Here is a 12590-nt window from a genome sequence, read left to right on the forward strand (position 1 = left end):
TTTCTGAGGTCGGATTCGGATTCATCGCAGCAAAAACCTTCGGGTATACTAGGTCTGGTCTCTGGTTCCGGACCTTTGTCAAATTTTGTCGGCCTGTGTTATCCACACAGATTATCCACGATCATGTGCTGTCCAAATTTTTGGTTGCTAAACACATACAGCCTTCCTGGACAAGACTCTGATTATTATTATTATTATTATTATTATTATTATTATTATTATTATTATTATTATTATTATTACACCATTAAGCCATTTCCCTTTCGGGATAGGCGTGACTCAAATTTAAAAAAATCTATTTACAAATTTTCGATAACGTAACTATGATTAACGATGTTAAAATATGTACACAACTTTTTTCAATCATTCACACCGCAGTATTTCTACCTGCCTGCCTAGCGTTAACTAAGAAACAGAATACTCGATCTCACGCCAACACAATCATTCATCGATCATAATTTTTCCCCAATAAAAAAAACTATTCCGCGGGTATTTCTTTCAATTATTTCTGTGCCATTCAATCATTCAATCATTTATTTCGACCCGAAAGAATAACCATTCAAACATATTATACCTACTATAAAAAATATCTTCTTAATTATAACTTTTTTAGTTTAAAGACTTGTATTAATGGTGCTGAAATTTGTTTAAACTATTTTATAGAATATTTTTTAATTATTTGTTTACATTTAAAAATTATTATGTTATCTTGGATGCACTCACTTGTCCATTATGAATTTCAAACAACAAAACCTGAGCTGATACAAGCATTGCATACAAATGTAAAAATTCATTGACCGAAATAATTAAGTTCAGCGAATGGCCACTATGCGATTTTAAAAAATTACTAAAATTGACTCACCGTCGAAGATTTTCACTCCCATCCGTTTGACTGCCAAAAATCTCAGCATCCATCCTGTCCTTCAGACTCATAATCACAACGAATGTAGGATAAACTGGAAATAAAATTTGGTATTTAACAACAAAAAAATAGTTTATAAATATTTACAAATAGTCAAATTAATAAGCACTCAAAGTTGAACAACTATAAACGTGAAACGTTTCAAAAATGCACATTCAAAAGTCAAAATTGAATAACAATAGAGTCAAATTTTAATTTTCTCTTATACTTTTTAAACTGGAGCTTCTACTTTGAATAAGTATAATATCAATATTTCAAAGCTTTCGAAATTTGATATACTATTGCAAAATAAATGATAATAAATGTACATTTTAAAAATACTGAACTTGGAAATTAAATAATTTTGAATCTGAAACATCGAAAATAATAACTTTAATTTTAGTTTCAGATTGCAATTGTATAATTTTCAACGATTTCAAATGGATAGAATCCAATTTTAGATATTTGCAATTGAAATTATTTGTTGTCGAAAGTTTATCATTTAAAAATTTGTAACTATATACTACAGTTTAAAATATGAAATAACTTGGACGGATTTAATAAAAAAAATTTGGTTTGAAAATTAAGAGACCTGGAAAAATAGACTAAAATTGTTAAAAATGAAAAGTATAACAGGGTGTCCAGCGAAGACCTAAGATAATATTCCCATACAATTCTCGTAAACTCTTTAAACATATTTTCGTTCACATCTAATTTAAAAATTAATTTCTTATACACATGATTTTTGTGTAAATTTACGAAGTTAAAAAAAATAGGGGTAATAATAATATAAAAAAATAGGTATCCATGTGTATACTGTATGAACAAATCCAAAAGTTCAACTATTATTTTTTCGTTTCTTAGTAAATTAAATTAACTTTAATCTTAAACGATTTTCATATAATTCAACTCCGCGAAAGATAACTCATGTTTTAAAGATCCCTGTTTTTAAACAATCTTTTTAAAAATAACATAAGACTTTTTTCGGGTATATTTGAGAACATTCTGCTAATAAAAATTTGCTAACAAAATTTCATATCTAGATAAAAAATCAATGAGAATGCAATAAATTTTCAAAATACTGAGTTATGTTAAAAAAAGATATATTTATCTAACAAAGCTTAGAAAATATTTGGGAAATAACGAGAAGTTGAATGAATCAAAAACGGAAAGGGACCATTCTCAAATTCTGATATTTTTCTTCCTTCACCTTCATACATTTTTTCGAGTTTTTTTATAAGTGTAAGTCCTAACACACTCCCAAAACTTTTTTAAACTCCCTAAAAAAATTCAAAACTGAAAGTAAAATGTGGAATACTGTCTTTCTTTGCGCTTTTTAAGCCTTGGACTTGTCAATTGTGTTTATAGTCATTTCCGAGGTTATTTATTATCACTGAAAGGCCGTGAGTTGTTCAAAATATTTATTTAAGGTTAGTTAAAAAAAATAGATAAATTAAATATTTCTCTCTGACTTGAATAAAAAATACAAAATTCAGTGCTTTATTTTAATTTCTTCAATTTCTCACATATTTTATAATATTTGTTATCAATAATGGTCCTAAGTATTTAAAATAATTTTTGAAGCTAGATAGAAGAAAAAAAATAAGTTGAAAACCTATGAAAATTACTCTGTTGAAAACATGCTTCCTTTCCGTTGATGATTCCTTAAATTTGTCCATTTATTCTAGTGATTTTTGATAATTAAAAACCTTTTAGATTAGAGGTCAAAAATAAATTGTTGGGAGGAAAATTGTTATATCCTCTCAAGATAATGAAAAAATTGACATTGATGAAAGTAAATAAAAATTATGAAAATAATCATTTTCTCTTATTCAAATAAATCAAATTCGCATATTTTCAATAAGTTCTTTCGTTTTAGTTTCAATTTCTGTTATCAAAACTTCGCTCTCATGCTATAAGGTTTATATTTAGTTAGGGTTGCTACAAAATCTATTACATCTTAACACAGAATAAGTAATGATAAAATTGGTTGCAGGAAATTTTTGAGAGGGATAAAGTTTTATTCAGACAACTTCACGTTTTTCAAAACACATGTGTTGTCATGGAAACAGAAAAGAAAGTTTAACCAATATTTTGTTAAAGTTTATCCTGTAAAGTTAATTTTTGTTGCAGCGAATCTTTCATCGGAAATCGATGTAATGTTTATCTTTTTTTCTGTAAACACTTTTATATTTATAAAAGTCGTACAGAATTTTATAAACTTCAACTTTAGTTGATCAAAAATTCACTAACTCTTTAAAGTTTTATCAGATATTCCCTGACCATTTTTTTGTTTTCTAACTTTCCAGACATTCCTGAACTATAGCAATCCTGATTTATCTCTCTGAATCGTTTGAACACTCCCCAACCATTTTTGACTTTTTTCTCAAAAATTTAGTCAAAATACGGTCATTCGAAAAACAATGTTTCTATCCAGCTCAGTTTATGAAACAAAAATTTCCGCTGCAAAAATAAAATATTATAATTTCCAGTCTGAATTTTACCAATTGATTTTCACCATTCTTGATTCAGAAAACTTCAAATTGTGAAGTTGTAAATTCTTTATCTCGAAATTGTGACCAATTGTGATCAATTTTGAAGCCTTTCATTTTCAAATTTTGCGACTGAATTGCAGATCAAAAAATAAAATTTCATGGCAAAAGGTTTCTATCTAATATTAAAAAATCAAACACTCATAAAAATATTCTTTGTAAATTATTTCAACCGTATCATACGAACGATTTAAAAAGCTCATTACTCCTTATCGTTATCTTCATTAATCAACATCCGTAGTCATGAAGTCTCCATTGTATTAAAAAAGAAATGCTATATTTATTAACTCACGATTTATTAGTATAAAATATTTGTTAATTTACTCGGTAAAAATTATATTCATATTTAAATGAATCTGCAAGGAAATATAGCAGTCGAAGTAGAAAAGAATAAACGACCCGCGTCGTACGTGCGAAAATGAAAAACATGGAGATAGAGTGAGGAAGGTCGCGGTAAAATGCCGCGCCTTGTCCCAATTTTTAATTCAATTCGTACTCGACTCACACAGTGATACACTCGGAATTATTTCAGTTTAAAATTAACATTCGAACAGATTTTACCCGATTTAAAAGAGCCTCGGTTTTTTTAAAACATAAACATGACAAGAACATTCATAAACGAATCAATTAAATATTGAATCACCCAAGTGGAACAGTACTTAATTAATATTATTCACGATCGTCGAGTGAACGCTAGAAGTTGCACGTATGCCGTATGCCTTAAGAATATCATGTTTTATTTCTAAAGTTAAAAAAATAGCAGGTGGAGTTTCTTTTCCTTCATCCATTTTTTTTCCTCAATAAAATTATGTTGTATTTCCAAATTTAAAAAAATAGCACGTGGATTTGCTTTCTCATTGTCTGACAAACTTGTCTTTAAGCCTGACAAACAATTACACATTAAACCATTAGATGGTGAATGCTTGGAAATATTGTTCACACTTTAGTTTACTGAAAAACATCATAAAAACGATAAGCGGATTTATAGTCCCTTCAGTTTAGATCAAACAAAGTTTAGTCTATTGTTAAATGGAAAAAAGATTAATACAGTTTACGCTGATATGTGAATTAAATTTGTTTTTCAAACTTTTATATGAAATAACAAGTTCCAGCTTTATTCGCCACGAATTTGTGTACACTATATATATATATATAGAAATTAAATGAGATCATGAAATGAGTCACTTCAAAAAAACCTGGTTAAAACATTTAACAGAAGCGGTTGAAATTAGGCAAGAATACACATTTGTTGCGTGATCCTATCATTTTTTTGCCAAATCAATATATTTTATCGAATTGTATTTTTCTTATCGGGAACGTTCTATGTATAGTCATAAAATTAATCGCAAGAGACAATCAGAAAATATTTTGCTTTGCCTGCAGCCATGATAACTTCAAAAACATTTTGGTTGATAAGATGAGATATTCGCTATTCATAATATTCAAGTTCAGTAGTAATTTATTGATTAAGAAAAACAACTATAATTTTAGAAAACATTAGAGAAATTAATTACATATTATTTGAAATAATCTATTTTCTCGAATATTAAAGTCTTAGTGGATTTAATTCAAACAAAATGGTTTCAAAGGGGAAATATTCATTGAAACTTTTCAATTGAGCCAAAGAATGCTTTGTTTCAATGATGTTATTATCATTACTGACTAGTTTTGTTCATTTCCAACTTTACTTGCTATTCAGTCAATCTCTGCTGCTTTGATTAAATAGAATATTGTATGAGCAAACGTCCAAGTCGGAGAACTTTTTACTCTTCGCCAGGATCCAGCTGTAGAGATCCAATATTCCAATCTTTTATCAGCGATGAGATAGGAAATGTCGAATATGCTTTTATCGATAAAATCGCCGACCAATCGCCGAGTGCGAGAGGTAGAGATATGAATTATGTATGGTAAAGCGAACAGCGTTTCCAGTTTCTCTTTTCGTTTTATTGGAAAGCATCGTATTCCCATTCTGGGCTAATATTGTTTTTATATTCAAAAATTACATATCAGAAACGTAATACTGTTGAGCAGTAATCGCCAGGCAAAGGGAATCGCAAGATCGAGCTTCACTACACTCAGAAAGAAAAATAAATTGCTTGAACCCGAAAATTGTTTTCTTTAATATACATAAAAATTCGGTAGAATCAATAAAAATTTGGGTTGATTCAACCAAATATTTTATAGACCCAATAAGATTTTTTGTTGATTCAAGAAAATCGTTTTCTGAGCATAAAAGACGCGATTAGATTGCGATTATAATCCATCAAAATAGTCTAGAGAAAAAGCTCTTTTTGACAACACTTCTTAATTGAAGCAATTTTAGGGAAAATGTATTGACCACAAAACATATCAAAACCTGCTGACTTTTCCGTCATAAATTTTCGACTTATTTTCAGGGCTTCAGCAGCCTACTTTACTTGAAAAAAGTGACCTATTTAAACCGAAAAAGTGGCAGAAAATAACCAATATCTATCCCAAAAACTGACTAATTTGCATTAATTATGCAGTCTGGCAATATGCAATATTACATTACGGAGTATGTCACACAAAATTATCATCAAACTCAGCATTAAATATCTATTTGCGAATGAAGCACGATTTGTTTCCTGAAAAGAAAGTATCAAATAAAAGGAAAAAAATTAAAGTACACCTCTCTGAAGTTTTTAACGTTTTACAAAAATGAATTTCCAAAAAAAAGTTCTTAGGTGAGACCTAAAAAAATTTGAAAGTTCTTAAGGGGCCTATTTAATTACTTCCAGACCTTAAAATTTAAGGTTTAGGACGGTTCCATTTAATGTTCAAAGATACGCTTAAAAGTTACTTTCTCTTAACTCTTCCGTAACACCCTCGTTTTCAACCCCAAAGATAGCAAAAATCGATAAAAATTTGAAAAAATACCCTAACTTCCAAACTTAAAATTGTATGCCTCAGAATCTCATTTGATGCCCAAAAATAGAAAAAAATGGTATTTCTCTATCTCTTCAGGACTACCCTCGTTTACAACTCATAAGATAAACATAATTTAATTTTTTTTAATAATACCCTGACTTCCAGACCTAAAATTTTATTCTTCAGAATGGTTTCATTTTATGTATAAAGACAATCCAAAACATTTCAATTGCAAATTTCAAAAAAATTCTTTTCTAGATTTTCGACCCTCATGAAAATCAAATAGAAATATTTAAAGGATCCTCAGATTGTTTTATATATTATTAAATAAATGTGTGTAAACAAATTATAAGATATTCTTAACTTAGAAATTAAATTGAGTTGATTGCAATTAAAATATTTTACATATTTTAATATATTTTAAAAGATAAGGGAATTTACAAGTGATTTTAATATTTTGAATGGATGTTCAAAAAATTTCAGGATATTAAAAAAATATCGAATGATTTTTAATATTTTAGGAAATTTAAAAATATTCCAAGGGGTTTTTAATTGATTGAAGTAATTGAATGGAATTTTTAATACTTGAAATCTTTTAGGGTATATTAAATTATTCCAAGACATTTTCAAAAGTTTTACCAAATTTAAAGGGATTTTAATTAAATTTAATTAAGTAAATTCAAAAACTACGGTTGGTAACATGTAACATATTGATGTCCCTGCAACAATACATTTCAATAATAATTTAATGAGTTGGAAAATCACTTTTATAATCCCTTCTTTTCCCCATTTTAAAGAATATCTCTTTCTCTTGTTTATAAGAAATTTCCCCTTTTTCTCAATTTTTCGTTAAAATTTTTGTTTTGGTTAAAAATTCTTCTGTTTGGTCGAAACTTTAATTACTTTATTGAAAATGCAACCATTTTGTTGAAAAGAAATTTTGTTGTTGTCGAAAAAAAATACAACTCAGTTCAAAATTGATTTTTTTTTAACTGAAAATTTGACCGTTACATTCTTAGTTAAAACTGTACACTTTTTTAGTTAAAAATTTAACTATTCGGTTAAAATCTTTTCTTTTTTAAATGAAAATTCATATATTTTTCTAAAAATTTGTGTTTTTTTTTTTGTAGAAACTTCATCTTCTTAGTTAAAAGTTAAGCTTTCTCGTTGAAAATTCATTTCTAGTTCAAAATTCAACTATTTTGTAGAAAATTTGTATTTTTTATTGCATTCAACTGTTTATTTAAATTAAAATCTTTTATTCTGTGAAATATCATCAATTATATTTTTAGTCGAGAATTCATTTTTTTGTTTGAAAATTCAACTACCTGGTTGTTAATTATTTAATTTTGTTGTGAATATTCTTATTTAGTTGGAAATTCATCTTTAGGGCGGAAAATTTAACCAGTTTTTTTTAAACTGAAAATATAACAATTTAATTTTTGGTTTAAAATTGATCATTTGTATTTGAAAATTTAATAATTTGGATGAAAATTCATCTGCTTTGTAAATAATTCGCATTTTTAGCTTGAAAATTAAACGATTTGTAAGAAAATTAAAGTATATAGTTTAAAATTAACTTTTCCATTAAAAAGTCTTATTTTCAGATTGAAAATTCAATTGTTTTGTAGAAAATTCTTTTTTTTTTCGTTGAAGAAAAAATCTCTTAGTAGATATAATTACTTAAATTATTTATTTTATTATATATTTATATTTTATTATTATTATTTTTTTTTTTTTGGTTGATTTTAACTAGTAGAAAATTCGCTCTTTGCTGTTAAAAATTAGTTTTTCAATCTAAACATTTTACCATTCCATTTTTGATTGAAAACTTGTCTTTTTTAGTTGAATATTCAACTGTTTGGTTAAAAATTTAACTATTTTGTTAGAAAATTAAACTTTTCTAAAAAATCGATTTAATATTTTTTTTAAACTCGTTTTTTAATTTGTTGAAATCTAATCTTTTTTATTTGAAAATTCAACTTTTTGTTTAAAAAATAAACTATTTATTTAAGAAATTAAATACTTGGTAGAAAATGAACTTTTTTGTTGAAAATTCAGTGTCCGGCGGAAAATTTGTATTTTGGGTAGAAAATTAATCTTCTTGCCCTGTGGTTTTTTTAAAGATTAATCTTTGTAAACTGAAAATGTGACAATCCATTTTTTGTTGAACACTTATATTTTTTAGTTGTTAATTCAACTATTTGGATAAAAAATAAAAAATCATCTCTCTTGATTAAAAATTGCATACGTTTTTAAGAATTCAGCTTTTTTTATTTGAGAATCGAACTATACAGTTAAAAATGTAACTATATTGTCAGAGAATAATTTATGTCGTTGAAAATTAAATTATTTTCTTAATTTCTTCTTTGTGGTCCGCCCCCCTCCCCCTCTCTTGCACCTACACATAAACAGCAAGTAGATAACCAAATCTCACCTAACCAAACGCCATTAAATTAAAAAAAATCCGATTCAGTGAATCAGGCAAATAAACAATGATAATTCTTCTTATTTGACATTCCGTTGCCAGGAAATTTTTTTTCAAACCGCAAAGTAAAAACGAAAATATATTTTTAGAAATTGCCGATTCGGGTAAAAATCAGTGCATTTCATGAAAAATCACTAAGTCCGTGTCAAGTGTGAAAAATCAGCACATTTGCTGACAAATCAGAGCGCCTGGAAACCCTAAATGTAAAGTACTTTTTAGAGAAATTCCCAGACTATCGAAATTTTTTTTGTTGAAAAATCCCTGATTTCCAGGTTTTCCCAGAAATTCGGTTGCCCGATTTATTCAACTGATCTAATCTAGAAAAAATGACTCAGTATGGCGGCTTTGTTTATAAAAGTCGTGACTCGTCCATCCCCTCCAGCCCTTTCATTTTCATAAAAAAGCCGCCATCTTTGATTTTTCAAGATTTTCTCACATCCGAGAAAAGATATATAAATCGAGGATTATCTATTTATTTATTATGGTCATTAAGTCATAAATAAGATTCTAGAATTGTTGAGAGACTGCGAGATACTTACAGGAGTGTAGGTTGATGTAAATGGGACGTGTGGAGCTAATTACACCTTAGCCTTGAAGTAATGTCCTGACCATGGAAAATGTATCACCTCATTCTTTCATCAAGGTGCAATAAAGACAATTACCCATACTTTTGACATTTTCCTTTCAACAATCACTTCCCGACATTGTCATCACAATAAGGCACTTAATTACCCGCAATTTGCAATTTCGACCTTTCTCATTGTTTTTTTTCACACAAGTTTTCATGTCATTTTACAATCAAAGTTCACCTATTTTACATACACGCACTTTCCCCAGTGTCCCACTTTATATCAATCCAGATTAATAACCGTCAATTTTTCCTTAATTGCACATAATTAAACGATAAATGACGAAAATAACAGTCTGTTTTGGTCCATATTTACATCTTCGCGGCCTGCGAGCAACTGACTCAAAATATTTATGGTGGCGTCACCTGTCGACCGTTAGCAATACCAAAGTTCGAAATTTAAAATTTATTCGTTCAAACTTGAATTTACTTTTAATGTTGTGCCTTTTAATGTAGATAATAATATAAAAAAGTAAAAGATAAATAAATTTTTAATAATTTTGTATCATATACATTTATAAAATTGTGATTAACGATAATTATCGACCTTTTTATATATTTCTTTGAAAAATAAAGATAGATGTCAGTCAATGCTTAGGACTGAGTGACGTATGTTGTGACGTCAGCTAGCAAGATGTCTGCACGTCGAGGGGCAATTCATTTTTTTTAATAACTTGAAAAAAAAAATTCTTTTTTACCATAAGTGTTTTGGATATTATTTTCTATTTTTCTACGCTTTTTTTATAATAAATTATGAAAAAATCATAAATTTTATTATTTAATGGAATAGCTTTTAAAAAATTAAAAAATTAGAAACATTCGAAAATGTCACACTATATTAAATTTAATTTGAAGCGTATTTTCATCCATTTTTGACCAAATATTTAAATTTACAACCTTGAAGATAAGTTTTAAAGCAAGAAGATAAATTTTCTATTAAAAAATTGTAATTTCCAACAAAACAATTAAATGTTTAAGAAAACAGTTACATCTCCATCCGAATAGTTCATATTTAAGAAAAAATATTTATTCTAAATAAAAAAATAGTTGAATAAAAAAATGTTGAACCAATTAATTAAATTTTCCATCAGAAAAGATTAATCTTTTAAAAAGTTGATTCATAGCTAGAATAAAGTTACTAATTGATATAAGTAAAACATTTAACTGGTTCAGATGTAGAGAGAACCAAAAAGTTGTATTTTTCACCAAAAAAGATTATACTCTCAAAAGAGATAGATTTGCAAACCAAGCAGGCGAATATTATACAACAGTAGAATTTTCAATTAAAAACGAGTATTCAATGGGAATATTGAATATTTTCACAATTTATTCACAGTTAAATCAAAATAACACTAAAAAAGAAATGTAATTTAGAAAAGAAAAATTTTTCGAAATAAGTTTGAATATTAAAAAAAATTTTGTTAAAGAATTCTTTTTGAACTTTTGCAAGAAAATTTCTACCTATTGTTGTGTTTATTATTGTAAACTTATTTTTAAATTATAAAAAAGGGCCTAAAAGGTATTTAAAATAACTAAAATGTATTTAAAATGTCTAGAATTTCACTAAAACCAGAATTATAAATATCTCACTTTCACGCACTTAAATGTCATTAATCAATACTATCTTTTTTAGCTTTTATATTTTTTCATTAGACAATAAAGCAACTTTAGTAATTGTTTGAGCTGTTTGCAGGATGTGACGCTTCAAGGTCGCCGAATTTTTAATAGCGATTTCGATACTTTTTCTTAATATTTTTTTTCTAAAAAATGAAGTATTCAAAAAAATTTTTAAATGCAATAAGTTGTTCAGAATTTTATGCAGTATTTAAAAAATATATTATTTAAAATTCATGCAGCGACTCCATTCTGTAATAACCAAAATTTTAACAAAATTGTTAAATTTTGAAGACAAAAAAAAATGTCATACAAAGCAGTCGAATATTTACCCGGATAGATAAATTTCGAATAAAAATGTTCATTTTCAACCAAATAGTAGTTGAATCTTTAACTAAATATAGATAAATTAAATTTTATAGTATAAATCTTTAACTGAAGTAGATAAATTTTTAGCCAATTCTCAACAAAAAATGTAATTATTGATATTTCAAACAAACTTTTGTGGCATTTTTAACAAAAATAAAATTGAACTTTTTACCAAGGCAGATAAATTTTGGAACAAAAAAATTTATTGTTCAAGAAAGAAAACAAAATTTCACAAAATTGTTTAATTTTAAAATCAAAAAGACGAATTTTTTAGAAAGCAGTTGAATCTTTGACCAAATAGTTGAATTTTTTAATAGTTAAATCTTTAGCACAAAAAATAGTATATTTTTAACCAACATAGTCGGTTTTCTGTAGAAGGATAACTTTTTAATAAAAGTATTGAATTTTCGTCAGAATACTTACATTTTAACCTAATAATTAAATTTTTAACAAAAAATGAATGCTCAGCTTAAGACATAATAAGAAACTTTTCATCTAACTAGAATGGAAATTCAACGGGAAATTTAATTATTGATAATGCAACCAAACTTTTGTTTTATTTTAATCAAAAACAGTTTAATTCATAATAGATCAATTTTTGTTCAAGAAAAAAAATAATGTTGAAGAAAGTAAATAAATTACACAAATTTGTTTAATTTAAAAATAAAAAGACGAATTTTATTAGAAAGCAGTTGAATCTTTAACCAAATACAGTGAAACTGTTCTATAGTTCCGATTTCGGGGTTGACGATGGGTAGGAACTAACTTACTATAGCCCGCTCCACTTTTGTTTGTTCATGCCTGACTGCTCGCTTGATTGACATCCGCAGATCCCGCGCACCCCGCGCAGCACCTGTTACACCTATATGCGGCGCGACGTCAATTCTCGGAAGGGCTATTAGAAGGGAAAACTATTGAAGAGTTTCACTGTAGTTACATTTTTTAATAGTTAAATCTTCGGCACAAAAAAAGGATATATTTAACCAACACAGTTGAGTTTTCAGTAGAAGGATAACTTTTTAATAAAAGTATTGAATTTTCGACAGAATAGTTACGAGGGTGGATTGATAAGTTTCCGGCCTGACCAAGAAAAACAACGTTTTTAAGAATTTTTTTTTTTTATTTCTCAACATAATCTCCTCCAAGGCT

At 27.2% G+C, this 12590-nt stretch overlaps 1 long non-coding RNA gene across 1 annotated transcript in view; it reads right to left on the bottom strand.

Moving 5' to 3' along the window:
* Positions 1 to 9774, bottom strand: part of LOC117179337 — a 207285-nt gene extending 197511 nt beyond the window's left edge. The window contains exons 1-2 of the long non-coding RNA XR_004467912.1: positions 9370 to 9774; positions 863 to 956 (exon numbers count right to left, since the gene is read on the bottom strand). This is a non-coding gene — a long non-coding RNA (uncharacterized LOC117179337). The remainder of the gene's footprint in view (positions 1 to 862; positions 957 to 9369) is intronic.
* Between the last annotated feature and the right edge of the window lie 2816 nt (positions 9775 to 12590).

The sequence above is a fragment of the Belonocnema kinseyi genome, chromosome 9 (assembly GCF_010883055.1).
Source record: "Belonocnema kinseyi isolate 2016_QV_RU_SX_M_011 chromosome 9, B_treatae_v1, whole genome shotgun sequence".
NCBI classification, from domain to species: Eukaryota; Metazoa; Arthropoda; class Insecta; order Hymenoptera; family Cynipidae; genus Belonocnema; species Belonocnema kinseyi.